The sequence below is a fragment of the Coregonus clupeaformis genome, unplaced genomic scaffold (assembly GCF_020615455.1).
Source record: "Coregonus clupeaformis isolate EN_2021a unplaced genomic scaffold, ASM2061545v1 scaf0421, whole genome shotgun sequence".
Taxonomy (NCBI): Eukaryota; Metazoa; Chordata; class Actinopteri; order Salmoniformes; family Salmonidae; genus Coregonus; species Coregonus clupeaformis.
In genome coordinates, this window is record NW_025533876.1 from 125,093 (window position 1) to 141,277 (window position 16,185).

General features: G+C 44.3%; 1 long non-coding RNA gene and 1 other non-coding gene across 2 annotated transcripts; both read right to left on the bottom strand.

The window, feature by feature from the left end:
• Window positions 1-286: 286 nt before the first annotated feature.
• LOC123484724 lies at window positions 287-4,734 on the bottom strand. The gene is made up of 3 exons (XR_006658657.1): window positions 4,693-4,734; window positions 4,310-4,492; window positions 287-327 (listed from the first exon to the last, which is right to left on the bottom strand). It is a non-coding gene; the product is annotated as an uncharacterized LOC123484724 (long non-coding RNA).
• A 6,849-nt stretch (window positions 4,735-11,583) lies between these two features.
• LOC121556651 lies at window positions 11,584-16,165 on the bottom strand. The gene is made up of 3 exons (XR_006658654.1): window positions 15,981-16,165; window positions 14,755-14,879; window positions 11,584-12,969 (listed from the first exon to the last, which is right to left on the bottom strand). It is a non-coding gene; the product is annotated as a zinc finger protein with KRAB and SCAN domains 8 (transcript).
• Window positions 16,166-16,185: the final 20 nt, after the last annotated feature.

A 16,185-nucleotide genomic window follows, 5' to 3' on the forward strand; every position in this document is an offset into this window, starting at 1 on the left:
AAGAGTGCTGATCTAGGATTAGGTCCCCACCTGTCTAAATAGTATTTTTCATTATGATCTAAAAAGCTAAACTGATCCAGATCAGCACTCCCGCTCTGAGAGGCTTTGTGGATACGAGCCCTGACCTAATACCATTCAGACAGTAGTTCACAGTGGGCTCACCTCAGTAAGACTGTGTGTGGTCCTGTGCTGCTCAGCTGGTTCCTCTGTGGGTTCAGGAGGAGGTGTAGTCTGGTTGTCCTCCATGACCATGGTCCCCTCAGGGCTCCCCAGACCCTCCTCACACCCCTCCTCCTTCACCAGCAGCACCTCTGGATCCTCCTCCTCCTGGAAGAGAGAGGTGATACAGATTACACAGACATACACTCCCTCAGGTACGTACGTACGTACACACACACAGATAATAAACACACTTTTAACATGGAGTGTTTACCCATCCACACTACGTTTGAGCCCTATACTGTAGTTACCGAATTATTTCATTGTTGTTAAACCCATCATGGTGGACATTAATATGATGTGGGTAAAAACAAGTCAGCTATGATAAGTCAAAAGTCATCATCAGACAAACCTGACTAAACTGTAAGTGTATATTGGTTGTAAAGCGCCGTCAGGTGTATGGAGAATAGGGTGAGATCAGAAGTGATATATAATTAAGAGAGTCAATGAAAGTCTTAGAATGAAAAGTCCCATTTTGTGTTTATTAAACATAAACAAGTGTTAAATACACCATATGAAAACCACACATACATATGTATCTCTGCGTGCCTGGCATACATCTCAGCTTGGATGTTAGCCCACCACCTCAAGCTCAATCTCGACAAGATGGAGCTGCCCATCTTCCCGGGGAAGGCCTGACCGCTCCAAGACCCCTCCATCACGGTTGACAACTCCATGGTGTCCCCCCTCCCAGAGTGCAAAGAACCTTGGTGTGACCCTTGACAACACCGTCATTCTCTGCAAAAATCAAAGCAGTGACTCGCTCCTGCAGGTTCATGTTCTACAACATCCGTAGAGTACGACCCTTCCTCACACAGGAAGCGGCACAGGTCCTAATCAAGGCTCTTGTAGTCTCCCATCTAGACTACTGCAACTCTCTGTTGGCTGGGCTCCCTGTTTGTTCCATCAAACCCCTGCAACTTATCCAGAATGCCGCAGCCCGTCTGGTGTTCAACCTTCCCAAGTCCTTCCATGTCACCCCGCTCCTCGACACACTCCAATGGCTTCCAGTCGAAGCTCGCATCAACTACAAGACCATGATGGTTGCCTACGGAGCAGCAAGGGGAACTGCCCTTCCCTACCATCCGGCTATGCTCAAACCCTACACCCCAACCCGAGCACTCCGTTCTCCCACCTCTGGTCTCTTGGCTGCATCTGCTCAACCCAGTCAAAGCTCTTCTCTGTCAAGGCACCCCAATGGTGGAACCAGCTTAACGCTGACGCTAGGACAGCAAAGTCCCTGGCCATCTTCCAAAAACGTCTGAGACCCTACCTCTAAAAAGAGTATCTTAAATGAATCCACGCAACCCACCCCTCCACACACCAAAAAATTATATAAATAAATTGTCTTTACCTACCAGCACTGACGTTAATGATAACTACTTTGAGGGAAAATGTACTTGCTACAACTATGTTGTGTGGTTATCTCACCCAGTTTAAGACGAATGCACTAATTGTAAGTCGCTCTGGATAAAAGTGAATGCAGAATTACTAAAATGTAAATATAAAATGTGATGTCTCAACTAAAAATCTGCATTAACTTGATAAACTGTATAAATTCTAATTAAAAGTGACTTGGGGAAAAAATTTAGTTGTTGAATGGAAGTAATGAAACAGGCATTTGTGAACATCATATAGCTACACAGTACAAACAATATGTAACAGACTTTAGGCTTATATACAGTGCATTCTGAAATTTTGTTACGTTACAGCCTTATTCTAAAATTTATATTTTATTATTTGAGATTCTTTAAATAGCCACCCTTTGCCTTGATGACAGCTTTGCACACTCTTGGCATTCTCTCAACCAGCTTCACCTGGAATGCTTTTCCAACAGTCTTGAAGGAGTTCCCACATATGCTGAGCACTTGATGGCTGCTTTTCCTTCACTCTGCGGTCCAACTCATCCCAAACCATCTCAATTGGGTTGAGTTCGGGGGATTGTGGAGGCCAGGTCATCTGATGCAGCACTCCATCACTCTCCTTCTTGGTCAAATGGCCCTTACACAGCCTGGAGGTGTGTTTTGGGTCATTGTCCTGTTCAAAAACAAATGATAGTCCCACTAAGCACAAACCAGATGGTATGGCATATCGCTGCAGAATGCTGTGGTAGCCATGCTGGTTAAGTGTGCCTTGAATTCTAAATAAATCACTGACAGTGTCACCAGCAAAGCACCCCCACACCTCCTCCTCCATGCTTCACAGTGGGAAGTACACATGCGGAGATCATCCGTTCATCTACTCTGCATCTCACAAAGACACAGCGGTTGGAACCAAAAATCTAAAATTTGGACCAAAGGACAGATTTCCACAGGTTTAATGTCCATTGCTAGTGTTTCTTGGCCTAAGCAGGTCTCTTCTTATTATTGGTGTCCTTTAGTAGTGGTTTATTTGCAGCAATTCGACCATGAAGGCCTGATTCATGCAGTCTCCTCTGAACAGTTGCAGTTGAGATGTGTCTGTTACTTGAACTCTGAAGCATTTATTTGGCCTGCAATCTGAGGTGCAGTTAACTCTAATGAACTTATCTCTGCAGCAGAGGTAACTCTGGGTCTTCCTTTCCTGTGGCGGTCCACATGAGAGCCAGTTTCATCATAGCGTTTGATGGTTTTTGCGACTGCACTTGAAGAACTTTTAAAGTTCTTGACATTTTCCAGATTGACTGACCTTCATGTCTTAAAGTAATGATGGACTGTCGTTTCTCTTCGCTTATTTGAGCTGTTCTTACCATAATATGGACTTGGTCTTTTACCAAATAGGGCTATCTTCTGTATACCAGCCCTACCTTCTCACAACACAATTGATTGGCTCAAACGCATTAAGGAAAGAAACTCCACAAATTAACTTTTAAGAAGGCACACCTGTTAATTGAAATGCATTCCAGGTGACTACCTCATGAAGCTGGTTGAGAGAATGCCAAGAGTGTGCAAAGCTGTCATCAAGGCAAAGGGTGGCTATTTGAAGAATCTCAAATATAAAATATATTTTGATTTGTTTAACACTTTTTGGGTTACTACATGATTCCATATGTGTTATTTCATAGTTTGTCTTCACTATTATTCTACAATGTTTTCTGCTGACAACAATGAAAAGTAATCTTTGTCTTTAATGCAGGGTTAGATCTAAATGTCAGAAGCTATTGAGTGGAATGGTTACTTTCTATGTTATAGAGTGGAATGTTTTTTCTGCTGGTGTATCCTGAGGTAGCTACTCTCGGAGAACCTAAAACCGCAGTGCTTACAGGCAAACGGCCTCTCTCCCGTGTGGACCTTCAGGTGCATCTTCAGCAGGTTCTGGTAGGAGAACCTCTTCTCACACTACGGGCAGCTGTAGGATTTCTCCCGTGTGTGGACCCTCTGATGGATCTCTACCTTCTGGGGGCAGCTGAAGCCTTTGTTACAGAACATGCAGAGGATCCATTTCCCTTTACTATTGCATTATGTTGCTCCCCCTCCCCGAGCCTTGGCCCTTTGAGTTCAATACCTGATCAGCAAAAAAGGACGTGGTCATGTGAATCGGAAGGCGCTATCAACGTGGACACTGGGTCGCAATCCCAGAGCGTGTATAAAGGGGAGTGGGTTGCAACATTTGGATTTGTCTCTAAGCTTTCCCTGTAATCTAAGAAATCTCTGCCTTGTGAGTGTCCTTCTCCTAAGTGAGTCTCGTCTACATTCCATGTCAGCGGAGCGTCATCCTCAACTTTCACAGTCGCCTCATCTACCACTATAACCTCCCCTTTCTTATCTAGGCACCCTTCAGAGTATACACTACTACTGTACCGGTTCCAGTCCCCTCTAGACTGATCAGTCTGTGTCTCTAAACCCAAGGGCATGTTGCCAGGGTCCATCTCTGTAGTGTAAGAACAAGACGGATCATCAACACCAGTGTCTAATGAACCATCCTCTGCCTCGGATGAAATATCGGTAAGACCTGAGCCGGGAGCAGGAGGACAGCCCAGTGGCCCCAGCCCCAGCCTCTCTGGGTCTGGGTCTGATCTGTGGTCAGATTCTGTTTGTAAGAGCCTGTGTGTTACAGTTAAAGTCTTGGTGTCGGTCTCTGACTTGAGGACCACATTCAGCGTTCAACTGACCTCCGTGATGCTAAATCGGGACCTGGCCTGGGGCGCAGTGGTGGTGGTGAAGTCCTCGATGGCTACAGGGGGCACCACTCCAGGCGCTGCTCCAATCTGGATGTCTCTGCTGTGTCGTAGGTCCTCCTCTCTTTCAGACGTCTCCTGCTTGACTCCAAGACCTGCAGCCTCTGCATCTGCAGACTGACACAATAAGAGGGGAGGTTATTACAGGTACATGAGTAGCACTGGATAACAATGTAGTAGAGAAGACTCACAACCTGCCCTATGGCAGATAAATGAGGACGTACACGTAAGCAAGTGAATAGCTGAGGGGAGCCTTTCTGAAATAAACTGGTCACATTTGATGTACTGTAATTTTGATGTAATACTATTACACTAACCTCTATCACGATAACATGTTGGGTTGAGGTTCCACTCCCCTCATCAACAGTTATTGGTTGGTCATCTCTCCATGTATTGTGTTCTGCTGGCTTCACAAAGCTCCTGTGGCCTCCAGTGAGATTTCCTTCACCTGAGAGAGTGATTGGGGGAAAAGAGGTGGTTAGGTTAGGTACTGTGTTGTCAATGCTCATGTTTTAAAAGAGTAAATAATAGGAAATGCAGTAAATAAATTCTGGTTAGAATATGATATTGTCTTTCTGCAACTTAGCTAAGTAATGAGGGGAATTATTGCATACTATCCAAAAAACTGACCAAGACCATAGGTTAACACATCTAAAGTCATATGTGCAGATGTGAACGGTCGACAACAGCCTAGCCTTCTGCAAAATGTACCTCTTGCCATCCCTCTGTATCGGTCGAGGATCTTAACACTACTGGGACGACAGGCGAGGACGCGGTCTCGCGTTGTCCTCTCTGCGCGCTCCCGTGCCACCTTCAGTTCGAGTTGCTGTAGTTTCCTCTGCAATGCCCTGTTTTCTTTCTGGCTTTGAGTTATTTCCAAACGAAACACTGCGTAATCGTCATCTACGAGTTTACAGACCTCGGCCACGGCTGCATTCGCTAGCACCTCCATAATGGAGGCTATTTGAGTGTGAAAAACCATACAGTTAGCCATTGTTAGCAGCTAGCTAGCTAACGTTACCAAGATAACAGATATATCAACCAAGTCCTGTCTAAAACGCGAATTAAAGACTACCTGGGGCAAGTATGTGACGCTGTGTAGTTAAGAGTCATATTTTGAGTTCGTGTGTTAATCAACATCTAAATAACTAATAAAAACACTAACGTTGAAATTGTTCTTGGTCACTTGTTCACGTCCGTTTACACTTCTACTTCCGTGGTTTTTAAATGGCGGTTGGCAACCAACTTTAGTGATGCATTACCGCCGCAACCTGGACTGGAGTGTGGACCAGCGACAGGGAAGGTCTAAAGTTGAGCTCTACCCAATTAAACCCTGCCTTCTCCCTAAGGAAACGGAATACATAATTAAATATATCACCGTAAGGTTTTCTTAAATTCAATTAAACTCCTCGATACCATTATTCCTTAATCATAACAAATGGTCTCTTTCCCTCCCATATCGCTGGCACTGAAATGGAATGTGTTCCACTGTCTCGATCTCCTGGCAGTGATTACACTTCACAGTTGAATGTGTCCCAGTCTCAGCCTTGTGATTAGACTTTCCTCCCTTCTCTCTAGGCCTGAGGACCTCCCTGCCCCCACCTTTTTCTGGATCTTATACAGGTGTCTTCCCTTTCCCTCGCTGTTCCACAACTCTTGCCATTTGTTTTTATCACTGTTCTTGTCATTTTTGTATCACTTCTTATTAACCCCTTGGCCTCTCCTTTACTGAAGAGAAAGGATCATATTGGTTGGCATCATAGCTTAAAGAGTATGTGGTTAAATTAAAGGTCAACTGCCCCTTAGAACCAAATTATCTGATTTTAAACGGCCTATGTGGCATCGATATGACTCAGAAACATTCATTCTAGTGTCAAAATGTACTACAAAGTAGAAATGGGATCATGTTGGTCATAAAGTCACATAGTTGTATGGATCTGTGAAAAACGTTTAACTACAGTAAGTGTATATTTTTTTGTTGAAGGATTCTTTCACGCTGATGAAAGAAGGCCCATGTTTTGTTGAAAGATAAGGGCCATATGTTTCCATAGCCGTATCGCAAGCGATGATTATTTACATTTTTAAACGTTCAAACACAGCATCGGGATTATAGTTCACATGAGCCAGTCGTGGGCGAAGTTAATCGCTGAAAACTGTAGGGAGAAGGCAGAATATTATTTATGTCTGTAATAAAGCCCTTTTGTGGGGAAAAACTCATTCTGATTTGCTGGGCCTGGCTCCCCAGTGGGTGGGCCTATGGCCCACCTACGTCTGCGCCCCTGCCCAGTCATGTGAAATCCATAGATTATATTTATTTTGCATCCGCTGGTACCAACCATTCGTCTGTGTGATTAACGAGGACTGAGCCAGGGTGGTGTTTGTGAGACAAGGGTGGATCTGAAGGGGCCTGGAGCCAGGTCTTTTCTTACAATAATGTCTGTAGAGGGGTTTGAGCAAATTATTAAAAGGTGAGACTCACTAACACGCACATTTAACATGTTTTGCTCTAGATTTATGACCTCTTGGCGTAATGGTTAAGGTGTTGGCTTGGCAGTCGCTGGACCCAGGTTCGAGTCCCGGTCGGGGCTTCCCCCTGAATTTGCTACAAAATACTTACATGGTTGGTTTCATAAACTAACCCTAATTGGGAAAAAACATTTGCTACAACTTCTGAGTCCATTGGAGAGGATCAGTTTGAGCAAAGTGAGGTGTCGCTGATCTACAAATAGTATTCCCTGCCAAATAATAGGCTTTGTGCAATTAAGATTCCTAGAGCTACGCCTCCCTGGCTTAGGCCATCCCCCCATCAAACAACCAGACATTGATTGATTGATTGATTGGAGACAGCTTGTGTCTATTAAATAACATTTCCTAGAATTTTCTACCTGCAGCAACCCTAGTGGATAATGCTGGAAATACCAGTAAAACAAAAACACTGGCCCTAATTATACCAGAGGCACTTAGGCTACAGGTAGGGATTAGGGAAGTTAAAAAACTTTGCCCAACTACACTGAACCAGTATACCCAACCGGCCTCACAACAGCAGACCACGTGTAGCCGGCCCAGGACCTCCACATCCGGCTTCTTCACCTGCGGGATGGTCTGAGACCAGCTACCCGGACAGCTGATGAAACTGGGTTTGCACAACCGAATAATTTCTGCACAAACTGTCAGAAACCGTCTCAGGGAAGCTCATCTGCGTGCTCGTCGTCCTCACCAGGGTCTTGACCTGACTGCAGTTCGGCTTTGTAACCAACTTCAGTGGGCAAATGCTCACCTTCGATGGCCACTGGCACACTGGAGAAATGTGCTCTTCACAGATGAATCCCGGTTTCAACTGTACCGGGCAGATGGCAGAAGTATGGCGTCGTGTGGGCGAGCGGTTTGCTGATGTCAACGTTGTGAACAGAGTGCCCCATGGTGGCAGTGGGGTTATGGTATGGGCAGGGATAAGCTACGGACAACGAACACAATTGCATTTTATCGATGGCAATTTGAATGAACAGTGATACCGTGAAGAGATCCTGAGGCCCATTGTCGTGCCATTCATCCGCCGCAATCACCTCATGTTTCAGCATAATACACAGCCCCATGTCGCAAGGATCTGTACACAATTCCTGGAAGCTGAAAATGTCCCAGTTCTTCCATGGCCTGCATAGTCACCAGAAATGTCACCAATTGAGCCTGTTTGGGATGCTCTGGATCGACACATACGACAGCGTGTTCCAGTTCCCGCCAATATCCAGCAACTTCGCACAGTCATTGAAGAGGAGAGGGACAACATTCCACAGGCCACAATCAACAGCCTGATCAACTCTAAGCAAAGGAGATGTGTCGCGCTCCATGAGGCAAATGGTGGTCACACCACATACTGACTGGTTTTCTGATCCACGCCCCTACCTTTTTTTAAGGTATCTGTGACCAACAGATGCATATCTGTATTCCAAGTCATGTGAAATCCATAGGTTAGGGCCTAATTAATTTATTTCAATTGACTGATTTCCTTATATGAACTATAACTCAGTAAAATCGTTGAAATTGCAAAGCTCAGTCCCTCTGGCAGATGGTGGTACACCCTATGATAATGAACCCACTCCTCGCTACCTTGAGTCACTGCACTTTCCCTAGCTTACTCTCCACCCACCCAGATACATCATACAGATCAGACAAAACTGGTGGGAGAACCTGCTCTTTCCACGAGACTGACCAGGTGAAAGCTATGATCCCTTATTGATGTCACCTGTTAATCCACTTCAATCAGTGTAGATGAAGGGTAGGAGACAGGTTAAAGAAGGATTTTTAAGCCTTGAGACATGGATTGTATATGTGAGCCATTCAGAGGGTGAATGGGCAACACAAAATAATTAAGTGCCTTTGAACGGGGTATGGTAGTAGTAGGTGCCAGGCACACCGGTTTGTGTCAAGAACTGCAACACTGCTGGGTTTTTCACGCTCAACAGATTCCCGTGTGTATGGTCCACCCTCCAAAGGACATCCAGCCAACTTGACACAACTATGGGAAGCATTAGAATGAAAATTCCCATATTGTGTTTATTAAACAAAAACAAGTTTTAAATACACCATATGAAAACCACACATACACGTCTCAACTACAAATCTGCATGTACTTGATAAACTGCATTCATTTTCTCATTAAAAGTGTTTACTGAAGAAAAGTAGTTGAATGGAAGTAATGAAATAGGCATTTGTGAACATAATTTAGCCTACACAGTACAAACACAATGTTAAGGCTTTTTAGGCATATATATGCTGAACTATCATGGTCCAAACACACCAAGACAGTCGTGAAGAGGGCACGACAAAGCCTATTCCCCCTCAGGAGACTGAAAAGATTTGGCATGGGTCCTCAGATCCTCAAAAAATTCTACAGCTGCACCATCGAGAGCATCCTGACTGGTTGCATCACCGCCTGGTATGGCAACTGCTTGGCCTCCGACCGCAAGGCACTACAGAGGGTAGTGCGTACGGCCCAGTACATCACTGGGGCCAAGCTTCCTGCCATCCAGGACCTCTATACCAGGCGGTGTCAGAGGAAGGCCCTCAAAATTGTCAAAGACTCCAGCCACCCTAGTCATAGACTGTTCTCTCTGCTACCGCACGGCAAGCGGTACCGGAGCGCCAAGTCTAGGTCCAAAAGACTTCTCAACAGCTTCTACCCCCAAGCCATAAGACTCCTGAACAGCTAATCATGGCTACCCGGACTATTTGCACTGCCCCCCACCCCATCCTTTTTACGCTGCTGCTACTCTGTTAATTATTTATGCATAGTCACTTTAACTCTACCCACATGTACATATTACTTCAACTACCTCAACTAGCCGGTGCCCCCGCACATTGACTCTGCACGGTACCCCCTGTATATACAGTGGGGGGAAAAAAAGTATTTAGTCAGCCACCAATTGTGCAAGTTCTCCCACTTAAAAGATGAGAGGCCTGTAATTTTCATCATAGGTACACGTCAACTATGACAGACAAAATGAGAAAAAATTTCCAGAAAATCACATTGTAGGATTTTTAATGAATTTATTTGCAAATTATGGTGGAAAATAAGTATTTGGTCAATAACAAAAGTTTCTCAATACTTTGTTATATACCCTTTGTTGGCAATGACACAGGTCAAACGTTTTCTGTAAGTCTTCACAAGGTTTTCACACACTGTTGCTGGTATTTTGGCCCATTCCCCATGCATATCTCCTCTAGAGCAGTGATGTTTTGGGGCTGTCGCTGGGCAACACGGACATTCAACTCCCTCCAAAGATTTTCTATGGGGTTGAAATCTGGAGACTGACTAGGCCACTCCAGGACCTTGAAATGCTTCTTACGAAGCCACTCCTTCGTTGCCCGGGCGGTGTGTTTGGGATCATTGTCATGCTGAAAGACCCAGCCACGTTTAATCTTCAATGCCCTTGCTGATGGAAGGAGGTTTTCACTCAAAATCTCACGATACATGGCCCCATTCATTCTTTCCTTTACACAGATCAGTCGTCCTGGTCCCTTTGCAGAAAAACTGCCCCAAAGCATGATGTTTCCACCCCCATGCTTCACAGTAGGTATGGTGTTCTTTGGATGCAACTCAGCATTCTTTGTCCTCCAAACACGACGAGTTGAGTTTTTACCAAAAAGTTATATTTTGGTTTCATCTGACCATATGACATTCTCCCAATCCTCTTCTGGATCATCCAAATGCACTCTAGCAAACTTCAGACGGGCCTGGACATGTACTGGCTTAAGCAGGGGGACACGTCTGGCACTGCAGGATTTGAGTCCCTGGCGGCGTAGTGTGTTACTGATGGTAGGCTTTGTTACTTTGGTCCCAGCTCTCTGCAGGTCATTCACTAGTTCCCCCCGTGTGGTTCTGGGATTTTTGCTCACCGTTCTTGTGATCATTTTGACCCCACGGGGTGAGATCTTGCGTGGAGCCCCAGATCGAGGGAGATTATCAGTGGTCTTGTATGTCTTCCATTTCCTAATAATTGCTCCCACAGTTGATTTCTTCAAACCAAGCTGCTTACCTATTGCAGATTCAGTCTTTCCAGCCTGATGCAGGTCTACAATTTTGTTTCTGGTGTCCTTTGACAGCTCTTTGGTCTTGGCCATAGTGGAGTTTGGAGTGTGACTGTTTGAGGTTGTGGACAGGTGTCTTTTATTTACATTTACATTTTCTGTCTTTTATACTGATAACAAGTTCAAACAGGTGCCATTAATACAGGTAACGAGTGGAGGACAGAGGAGCCTCTTAAAGAAGAAGTTACAGGTCTGTGAGAGCCAGAAATCTTGCTTGTTTGTAGCTGACCAAATACTTATTTTCCACCATAATTTGCAAATAAATTCATTAAAAATCCTACAATGTGATTTTCTGGAGGAAAAAAATCTCAATTTGTCTGTCATAGTTGACATGTACCTATGATGAAAATTACAGGCCTCTCTCATCTTTTTAAGTGGGAGAACTTGCACAATTGGTGGCTGACTAAATACTTTTTTTTCCCCACTGTATAGCCTCCCTACTGTTATTTTATTTTACTTCTGCTCTTTTTTTTCCCTCAACACTTTTTTTGTTGTTTTATTTTTACCTTTTTACTATTATTTTTTTTTGTTAAAAATAAATGCACTGTTAGTTAAGGGCTGTAAGTAAGCATTTCACTGTAATGTCTGCACCTGTTGTATTCGGCGCATGTGACCAATACAATTTGATTGGATTTGATTTGATTTATATCCCACAATGTCTGGGCCTTACACTTCAATGCTCTTAGTTGTTGTGGAAATTGACCCACTACTGCTGTTTACTTTGTGCATCTATGTCATCTCGCTGAATCCATCTTTAACGCAGGGTTTGATCTAAACGTCAGAAGCTATCGAATGGAATAGTTACTTTCTATGTTATAGAGTGGAATTGTTTTTCTGCTGGTGTATCCTGAGGTAGCTCCTTTCTGAGAACCTCTTCGCTCAGTGAGTGCAGTCGAAGGGCCTCTATCCCGTGTGGACCTTCAAGTGCCTCTTCAGATGGTGCTGGTGGGAGAACCTCTTCTCACACTGGGGGCAGCTGTAGGGTTTCTCACCTGTGTGGACCCTCTGGTGCCTCTTCAGGCTGCCAGCCTCAGCGAAGCGCATGTCACACTGGGTACAGCTGAAGGGTTTCTCCCCTGTGTGGACCCTCTGGTGGATCTCCACCTTCTGGGGGGCAGCTGAAGCCTTTGTTACAGAACATGCAGAGGAACCGTTTCTCTTTACTATTGCCTGATGTTGCTCCCTCTCCCCGAGCCTGGGCTCTAGCCCTGTCGTTGGCGTTCAATACCTGATTGAAAAGGACGTGGCCGTGTGAATCGGAAGGCCCTATCGACATGGACACTGGGTCGCTATCCCTGAGTGCGTGTAAACGGGAGTGGGTCGCAGCATTTGGATTTGTCTCTAAGCTTTCCCTGTAATCTAAGAAATCTCTGCCCTGTGAGTGTCCGTCTCCTGGGTGATTATCTGCATTCCATGTGGTAGGAACCTCACCCTCCACTTTCACCTCATCTATGATCAGACCCTCCCCTTTCTTATCTAGGCACCCTTCAGAGTATTCACTACTACTGTACTGGTTCCAGTCCCCTCTAGACAGATCAGTCTGTGTCTCTAAACCCAAGGATATGTTACCAGGGTCCATCTCTGTAGCGTAAGAACAAGACAGATCATCACCACCAGAGTCTAACTCATCACCACATGAATGAACTGTCCTCTGGCTCTGTTGAAATACTGGTAAATACTCTGAGCCAGGAGCAGGAGGACAGCCCAGTCTCCCCCAGGCCTAGTCTCTCTGGGTCTGATCTGTGGTCAGATCCTGTGGGTAAGCACCTGTGCGTTACAGTTAAAGTCTCTTTGTCTGTCTCTGACTTGAGGATTGCATTCAGCGTTCCATTGACCTCCGTGATGCTTCGTCGGGCCCTGGGCTGCGATGCGGTGGTTGTGGGGTCCTTCGTGACTACAGGGGGCGCTCCTGCCACTCCAGTCTGGATGTCTCTGCTGTGCCGTAGGTCCTCCTCTCCTTCAGACCTCTCCTGCTTGACCCCAGGACCTGCAGCCTCTGTATCTGCAGACTGACACAAGGAGGTAGGATGTTATTACCATTACATGATTAGATCACAATGTCGTAGGAAGTCTTACAAGCCCTATGGCAGATAAATTGTGACTCGTTTCAGGAAACTAGGCGTATGTCACACGTCACTACTTCACAGGAGCGGCATTTGAACGTAAACATTTATTTTTATCAAAATGCGTTTTTGGCAGAAATGCCTTCTGGAACGTTTACTTTCATGTGCCTTAATAACAAACTTGTATTCCATCCATAAATACGAATACAATTGTTAAATGACGAGCTTAGTTGGTTTAGCCACGGAAAAAGACAGGAAATTCCCGCTAGCCATGATTGGCTGAGATAATGGATGGGCTGGACATGCCGGGAGATTAGTTTGGATTGGTCTGCCATGTAGCCTGCTTCTGTCTATAACGTGAGCTGATCAGTATGTGTTGACAGTCCTTTCTACTGTGCTGTTTTTGAAAGATATAACGTTAGCCATCGAGAACTACACAAGTTTTGCTACTTTTCTCAACAACATTGATGCCCTGAATTTAGCAGGCGCTATTGACAGATCAGTTGGAAAAAGTGATGGGCTACTTTCTGCACACGCCACAGTCAGTGTGAACCGGAGTGACTTGACAACGCTGGCCAAACAAGATGTAGCTACAAACAAAACTGAGTTAAATGGTTCCAGTCTGCCGTGAAGCGTTCATCCATGTATACGGGTAAGAGCCTAGCTACATTTTCAGAAATAAGCTTCTAATTTTGTCAGAAAGTCGTTTTTATTGCAAGTTAAAGCGTACTGTTAATTAGCTAGCAAACGTTAGCTTGCTGGCTCGCTAGCTAACGTTACGTGTATGATCTTTGTAGTATTATTATTAGAATCAGAAATCCATTTGCATTGCTAGTTATAGCCTAATGTTAGCTAGCTAACATTGAACCTAGTTTGTTAGCTTTAGCTACCTGCAGATTCATACTACACAGCTATGTCAATGTTTGCATTGGTAGTAGTAGCTAGCTAGCTAGATGTCTAAACAAAAGACTCCACTTCGGCCGGATTATTACATGACCCATCAAATTAGCCAGGTGTGTCTGGGGGTGATTACGGCCATCTATTGTATTTCATGAACATGTGTACATGTCTAGACAATAGTGACCCATCCACTTAGATACATGTGGCTGGGTGGTGGTTATATAATTTCCTTCACATGACCCATCAATTTAGACTAGTGTGTCGGGTAAGCGTCATCTAATAATGATAAAATATGTATTAAATATTTTTATCTGGACACTTCCTGCTTTTGATATTACTACTATGCAAGTAACCACTTCACTGTACCATTAACACCTTCTGTATTGTGTGCACGTGACAAATAAACTTAGATTTTATCTGATAAATATTGTGTGTTTACCACATGGCCTGGTGTGAATCCTTAAAGAGATGGGTGGGGCTAAGGCTTAAGAGGGTGTAAACGATGCTAAATGGGTGTTGACAAAGAATTGGTCTCCAGTAAGTGTACCAAAACATTCAAGAGCCATTTTCTCAAAAGTGGGGAGAAATTATCAACTTTCAGAGCAGAATTACTTTCCCATTGTTCCTCAACTGTAGTGTATGATATACCCTTTTCTAGCTCTGAGTCTCTACTTTTATCCCATGTAAAAACACAATTTCAAATTTTGCTACATAAGACCGAATCGAGGCGGTCGGTCACAGTGAATAGCTGAGGGGCGCGTTTCTGAAGTAAATGTCCACATTTGATTTCCAAAGTAACTGCAATATTTTATGCAACACTATTACACTAACCTCTATCAAGATAACGTGCTGGGTTGAGGTTCCACTCCCCTCATCAACAGTGATTGGTTGATCATCTTTCCATGTATTGTGTTCCACTGGCTTCACAAAGCTTGTGTGGCCTCCAGTGAGATGTCCTTCACCAAAGAGAGTGATCGGGGAAAAGAGCTACTGTCAATGCTCAATGTTATATTGTACACTATTGACAGTTTTGACACTGTCTAGAATTGGCAAAGACGTAAGGTAACACTTCTCATAACTTCTTGATATACTAATTATTATTTAATGTATTATGTTCCATGCATCACATTGTTTTCATTGAGTAAATAATAGGAAATGCAGTAAATCAAGAGTCTGGATAGAATATGATTGTGTCTTTGCCCAAGAAGGCTAAGTAATTATTAGCTACATATTGTAAAACCAGATAATGTGATTTAACCCAAACATTTTGGTAACCATTGTACTGGGAGTTACATGTCTGGCTATACAAAACGTCTGCAGAGATGTTTCAACTAACCTTGTATTGGCGATACTATCTTTGTTCTCGATTTGTGGAAACATGAATGTCATAAAATGTCAGTGTCCAGTTGTAGGGGTCCATTTGAATTTAGAACACTTGTAAAATAAATACTCCTTGAAGTACTCCATGAACTAATCCAAGAACGTGTACGCCGCCATCTTGGGTATTTCAAGTCTTCTCTCATTGATCGAGACAGGTGGGGGGTCCACCCCAAAGTGCTGCATTACATTTACATTTTAGTCATTTAGCAGACGCTCTTATCCAGAGCGACTTACATTTAGTGCATGATGACAAGACACCTGTCTCATCAATGAGAGAATAATTGAAATACACATGATGGCGACACACACATTGTTGTTTTACTTCATGGAGCAAAACATTGATTTATTTTTAATAACGGAGCATTTTCTAAATTCAAACGGAGCCCCTGCATCTGGACACGGACATTTTAGGAGACTCCTGTTTCCACCAATTGAGAACTAAGATAGTATTGCCATTACCAGGTTAGCTGAAACATTTCTGGCTATGTTTTGTATTGGCAAACCTGTAACTCCCAGTACAATGCCTGGATAAAATTGTTGTTGTTGCTCAAATCACATCATGTGTTATAATTTACATCTGAACACATGCGCAGAGGGGAACCGCGGCGACAGGCACCAAGTTACTGTACATATGAACCGCGACAGGCAGAGCAGCATCGGCCTTCTGCGAAACGTACCTCTTGCCATTCCTCTGTATCGGTCGAGGATCTTGACACTACTGGGACCACTGGCGAGGCCGCGCTCTCGCACTGTCCTCTCCGCACGCTCCCGTGCCACCTTCAGTTCCAGTAGCTGTAGTTTCCTCCTCAATGCCCTGTTTTCTTTCTGGCTTTGAGTTATTTCCAAACGAAACACTGCATAGTCGTCGTCAACGAGTTTACA